Source organism: Zingiber officinale, chromosome 8A, assembly GCF_018446385.1.
Source record: "Zingiber officinale cultivar Zhangliang chromosome 8A, Zo_v1.1, whole genome shotgun sequence".
NCBI lineage: Eukaryota > Viridiplantae > Streptophyta > Magnoliopsida > Zingiberales > Zingiberaceae > Zingiber > Zingiber officinale.
Window position 1 is genome coordinate 25302728 of NC_056000.1, and position 5859 is coordinate 25308586.

Sequence of the window (5859 nt, forward strand, 5' to 3'; positions counted from 1 at the left end):
GACTGACTTTCACCTGACTTCACTCACCAGGATTTTCCTTCTGCATAGCTTCACTCACTAGGTCTTTCACCTGGCTTTACTGATCACCAGGATTTTCCTTCTGCCTAGCTTCACTCACTAGAACTTCACATCTGCCTGGCTTCACTCACCAGGACTTTCCTTCTGCCTAGCTTCACTCACTAGGACTTCTCATCTGCCTGGCTTTACTCACCAGGACTTTCCTTCTGCCTAGCTTCATTCACTAGGACTTCTCATCTGCCTGGCTTCACTCACCAGGACTTTCCTATCAAATATCTAGTCAACCTTGACCTACTTGACTCTCCTTCACAATCTCCCCACATGAACAATTGCACCTGCAATCTCCATGTATCATCTCCATGTATTGTCAAACATCGAAATCCAAGCATCAAGACTCGAGCTTGAACCAATTCAAGCTCAGTTAACCAGGTCAACCTTGACCTAGGGAATATTACACCAACACTGCAGATGACGGGACCGCCGATTGGGCGCCCAGCGTCAGAGGGGCGGCCGACCTAGGATCGGTCCGAGAAGCTCCACTCGTCATCCCTGCTGAGGGTTTGGGGTCCTCAGGTGATGAAGTACCGCTCTCCCGCAAGAGACGCCGAATGGACGTTCCTTCCCGTTCTGCCACCTCGACCATCCAAACCTCTGCACTTCCATCCCTAACAGGGCGCCCTGTCTCCAGCTTCTTTTGCAACAGTGGAGGCTACCTCTTCTGATCAAGACTCCGTTTGTGGTTGAGTTACCGGAGCCACTCGCCGTGCAACCGATCGCTTCCTTGCTACCAGCTAGGCGGAAGATAACATGATCCGCTATCCTTCCAATCCCCCCTGCCCATACTTCAGGACCGAGTGCTTCTTCTCACTCGGCGCTGAGCGGGCGACGATCCATCACTGCCACTCTTCGCCTGCCGACGGAGGACTTTCTTACGCCAGGCGACCAGCCCAGCTCTCCCCCAACATCAAGTATATTTTTGTGGCAGGCTCGCTCACATCTGGGAGGAAGCGAGGGTCCGAACGACCATGAAACCCGGGCACGCTTGCTGATAGCCATCTCGAGATGCTCACCGGGGTTAGTATTTTCAACAATCAATTCATAAGTTACCTCTGCTTGGCACTAATATTTGCTTGCAGCACTGGGTGGAGAATATTGCCATGTGCCAGCGGCTGGCACAAGTGCAGGACGAGTTGAAGAAGCTCAAAATTTCTGGAGAAGCCTCCTCCCAGGGGCCAACGGCCGCCCGTCTACAGGCCGACCTGAAGAAGGCCCAACAGCTCCTCACGGAGGAGCAACAAAAGTCGGCCGAACAGACCAGTAGGATGGGCCAGATCGAGGCGCAATTAAAGACCTACGATCATAAACTTGAGCTGGCTACCAAAAGGAAACAACGAACCATCGCCGACCGGAGCAGAAAAACCAGGATGCTTGGTAGTTTGCCGAGAAGCTGAAGAAGGTAGAGGACTTCCTAGTTGCCGAGCGGGATAGCCGCTCAGCCAAGGAGGCGGAGCTTCAGGATCGAGTGAAGCGCCTTGAAGATGAGCTGACGGCCTCCCGTGCTGCTCTGACTACCTATCAGGAGGCCGAGTTGGGTCGCTTCGCGGTCCTGAAGCAGCAATACCTTCGCTCGGACTAATTTCTGGAGAAGGCGACTGATCGGATCGTCCGATCGTTTAAGCTGGCGATCGATGCAACACTCGACCAATTGAAGGTGAACGGTCATGTCTCCGAGGCCTTGTTTGATAAAGACATGAACCGCATCTAGCTCCTTGAGTCCATTCTCGACGAGGCCTTCGAATATATCGAGTGAGCGAGGGGTCGGTAGAGAATGTTTTGAATGTACTCGTCCCATTCGGTAGTAACCAATTATCAATGAAATCTTTTTGGGCTCTTTCTTCATATGCCATCTGTTTGCTAAAGTATTTGGTTGTATGGTTCCGATCGGCTATTATGACTGTACTTTCATTATTGAAATATTCGCTAGGCTTGTACCTCCGGGGTTTATAGTCGCCGCTCGACTCTGGGTTTTAACGTCTCCGCTAGATGATCTTCTAAGGCAGGAGTTTAAGGTCGTCGCTCGACCGTCGATGGAGATATGGGTTTAACGTCGTCTCTCGATGATTTGGTGAAGACCGGGTTTAAGGTCGTCGCTCGACCGTCGATGGAGACATGGGTTTAACGTCGTCGCTCAACGATTTGGTGAAGATCGGGGTTTAAGGTTGCCGCTTGACCGTCGATGGAGACATGAGTTTAATGTCGCCGCTCGACGATTTGGTGAAGATCGGGGTTTAAGGTCGCCGCTCGACTGTCGATAGAGACATGAGTTTTACGTCGCCGCTCGACGATTTGGTGAAGACTGGGGTTTAAGGTCGCCGCTCGACCGTTGATGGAGACATGGGTTTAACGTCGTCGCTCGACGATTTGGTGAAGACTGGGGTTTAAGGTCACCGCTCGACCGTCGATGGAGACATGGTTTTAACGTCGCCGCTCGACGACTATTTGGGTAACCTTTCATTTTTCATTTCAATCCTATAATCAGAGGGCACAGGAAAAATGAAAGATACACTTCAATTACATTAGCACACCTTTCATCAAACTCGGTAAGGTTGGAGGTGGTTTGCGCTCCAAGGACGTTCTAGTTGTCACCCGTCTGCATCTTCTAGGTAGTAGGCGCTCAAGCGGAGCTTCTCCACGACTTTGAATGGCCCGACCCAAGGAGCTTCTAGTTTAGTGACATCGCTGACCGGCTTCACCCTCTTCCACACGAGGTCGCCGACCTGGAACGGCCTCGGGACTACTCTTCGATTGTAGTTCTGCCTCATCCTCTGCCTATAAGCCATCAGCCGAACGACTGCTTTGTCACGCGTCTCATCCACGAAGTCTAGCTCTAGAAGCCTCTGCTAGACGTTGTCTTCACCATAGTGCTGTATTCGATGGGACTCGGCTCCCACCTCGACCGGGACGACTGCCTCCCCGCCGTATACGAGGTGGAATGGGGTTACACCCGTGCCTTCCTTAGGGGTTGTTTGGATTGCCCATAACATGCTGGAGAGCTCGACCACCCAACTCCCTCCGATGTGGTTGAGCCGAACTCGTAAAATTTGTAAAATCTCCTGATTGGCAACTTCAGCTTACCCATTGCTCTGAGGGTATGCTACGGAGGTGAAGGCTTGCTGGATGCCATATCCCTCACACCACTCTCTGAGTTTCCGTCCAGCGAACTGTCTACCATTGTCTGAGACGAGTCGACGCGGAATGCCGAACTGACAGATGATATGCTGCCAGATGAATTTTTGGATCATCTGCTCGGTTATTTTGGCCAGCGGCTCAGCTTCGACCCACTTGGAGAAATAGTTCACCGCGACAAGCAAGAACTTTCGCTGCCCGGTCGCCATGGGGAGAGGGTCCCATAATATTCATGCTCCATTGGTCGAAGGGGTACGACACAGTGGAGGCCTTCATCTCTTCGGTCGGTCGGTGGGAAATGTGGTGATACTTATGGCAGGACAGACAGTTGGCAACTGTCCGAGCGGCATCTTCTTGTAGAGTCGGCCAGAAGTACCCGGCCAGCAGGATCTTCCTTGCTAGCGATCGACCGCCTGGATATCCTCCACAGGAGCCTTGGTGTACTTCTTGCAGTATATAGTCGGCATCCTCTGATCCGATGCATTTCAGTAATGGCCTGGAGAAGGTCTTCTTGTAGAGTTGGTCCCTAATTAGGGTGAAGCGACCGACTCTCCTCCTCAGTAAGTGAGCTTCCTCCTGATCGGACGGTGAGGCTCCTGATCGTAGAAACTCTACTATGGTCGTTCTCCAATCGCTAGGGAAAGTGAGCATCTCCATCCGATCTACGTGTGCCACCAAAGATACTTGCTCAATTGGCTTCGTAATGACGACCGACGAGAGTGAGCTTGCCAATTTGGCCAGCTCGTCCGTCGCTTGATTTTCTGCTCGGGGGATCTTCTAGATGATCACCTCTTGAAAGTTTACCTTCAATTTTTTGAAGACTTCAACGTACAACTTGAGCCGCGTGTTGCTGATCTCAAAGGCTCCAGCCAGCTGTTGAGCGGCTAATTGAGAATCCGAGTGGATAAGAACCTTGTCGGCGCCAACATGCCGAGCGGCTTGTAGGCTGACTATGAGTGCCTCGTACTCCACTTCATTGTTAGTTTCCCGGTACTCCAGTCGAACGAATAGCTGCATCCGCCCTTCTTATGGGGAGACAAACAGTATGCCAATCCCACTGCCCTGTCGGGTGGACGACCCATCCGCATATACTTTCCAGACCAAGTCAGGCTCAGAGTTTTGCACCTCCATGACAAAGTCAACTAAGGCTTGCACTTTGATGGTCGTTCAGGGATGATATTGTATATCAAACTCGCTGAGTTTCGTTGTCCATTTGATCAGCCGGTCGGACGCCTCTAGGTTAAGCAGGACTCTTCCTAGAGGGTTGTTGGTCATCACCACGATAGTGTGGGCGAGGAAATAAGGGCGAAGCCTCCGAGCGGCAAGTACCAAGGCAAATGCGAGCTTCTCAAGACCGGTGTAGCGAGATTCAGCATCCTTTAATATATGACTCAAGAAGTACACTGGCTGTTCTTCGTTGTTCTGTCGAACCAACACCGAGTCGACAACGTGCTCGGTTGAAGACAAATAGATTCCAAGCGGTTCACTAGCAGTAGGCTTAGCTAGTACAGGTAGTGAGTTCAGATATGCCTTAAGCTCCTTGAAGGCTTGGTCACACCCTCGTCTCACTGGAACTTGGTGGCTCGACGCAGGATCTTGAAGAAAGGAAGACTCCGATCGGAAGACTTGGAGATGAATTGCGACAATGTTGTTATCCGACCGATGAGGCGTTGCGCTTCCTTCAAGTTTCTTGGCAGTGGCATGCCTTGGAGGGCTTTCACCTTGTTGGGGTTTACCTCAATGCCCCGTTCGGTGACGATATACCGCAGGAAGTGCCCACTTTTAGCGCCGAACAGACACTTCTGGGAATTCAACTTGATGTCGTACGCCCGAAGGGTCTGGCAGGTCTCCTTGATATCTGCACAGAGATCGTCGGCTCGGAGGGATTTAATTAATATATACCTCCATGTTGCGGCCGATCTGCCGCCGAAAGATTTTGTTCATCAGCCTCTGGTAGGTGGCTCCTGCATTCTTTAAACCGAATGACATTACGTTGTAGCAGTACGTACCGTCGGCGGTGATGAAGCTGACTTTCTCTTGGTCTTCACGGGCGAGCGACACTTGATGATACCCCTGATATGCGTCTAGCATGCATATCAGCTCGCACCCAGCCGTGGAGTCTACCATCTAATCGATCCGGGGCAAGGGATAAAAGTCCTTCGAGTACACCTTGTTGAGATCTCGAAAGTCGATGTAGACCCTCCATTTATTGCCCGGCTTGGAGACCAGCACCACATTGGCGAGCCAACTCGGAAACTGAACCTCGCGTATGTGGCCGGCTTACAACAACTTATCAATCTCCGCCTGATTGATCAGATTCTGCTTAGCGCTTAAGTCTCTCTTCCTCTGCTTCACCGGCCGAGCGTCCGGTCGGACGTGGAGCTCATGCTGTGCGATGCTCTGGGAAATGCCGGGCAGCTCATGTGTTGACCATATGAAGACATTAGAGATGTAAACGAGCCAAACCGAGCTGAACAATATTAGGCTCGAGCTCGGCTCGTTTTAGAATTATCAAGCTCGCGATTTGAGCTCGGCTCGTTATTAGCTTGATTATCAAAGTTAACAAGCCTAACTCGTTAAGCGAGTTCGGGCTATATTCTTGATAGAGTGAGACCACTAAGCGCATGGCCATGCCCAAATGAGTCAATATTAGAT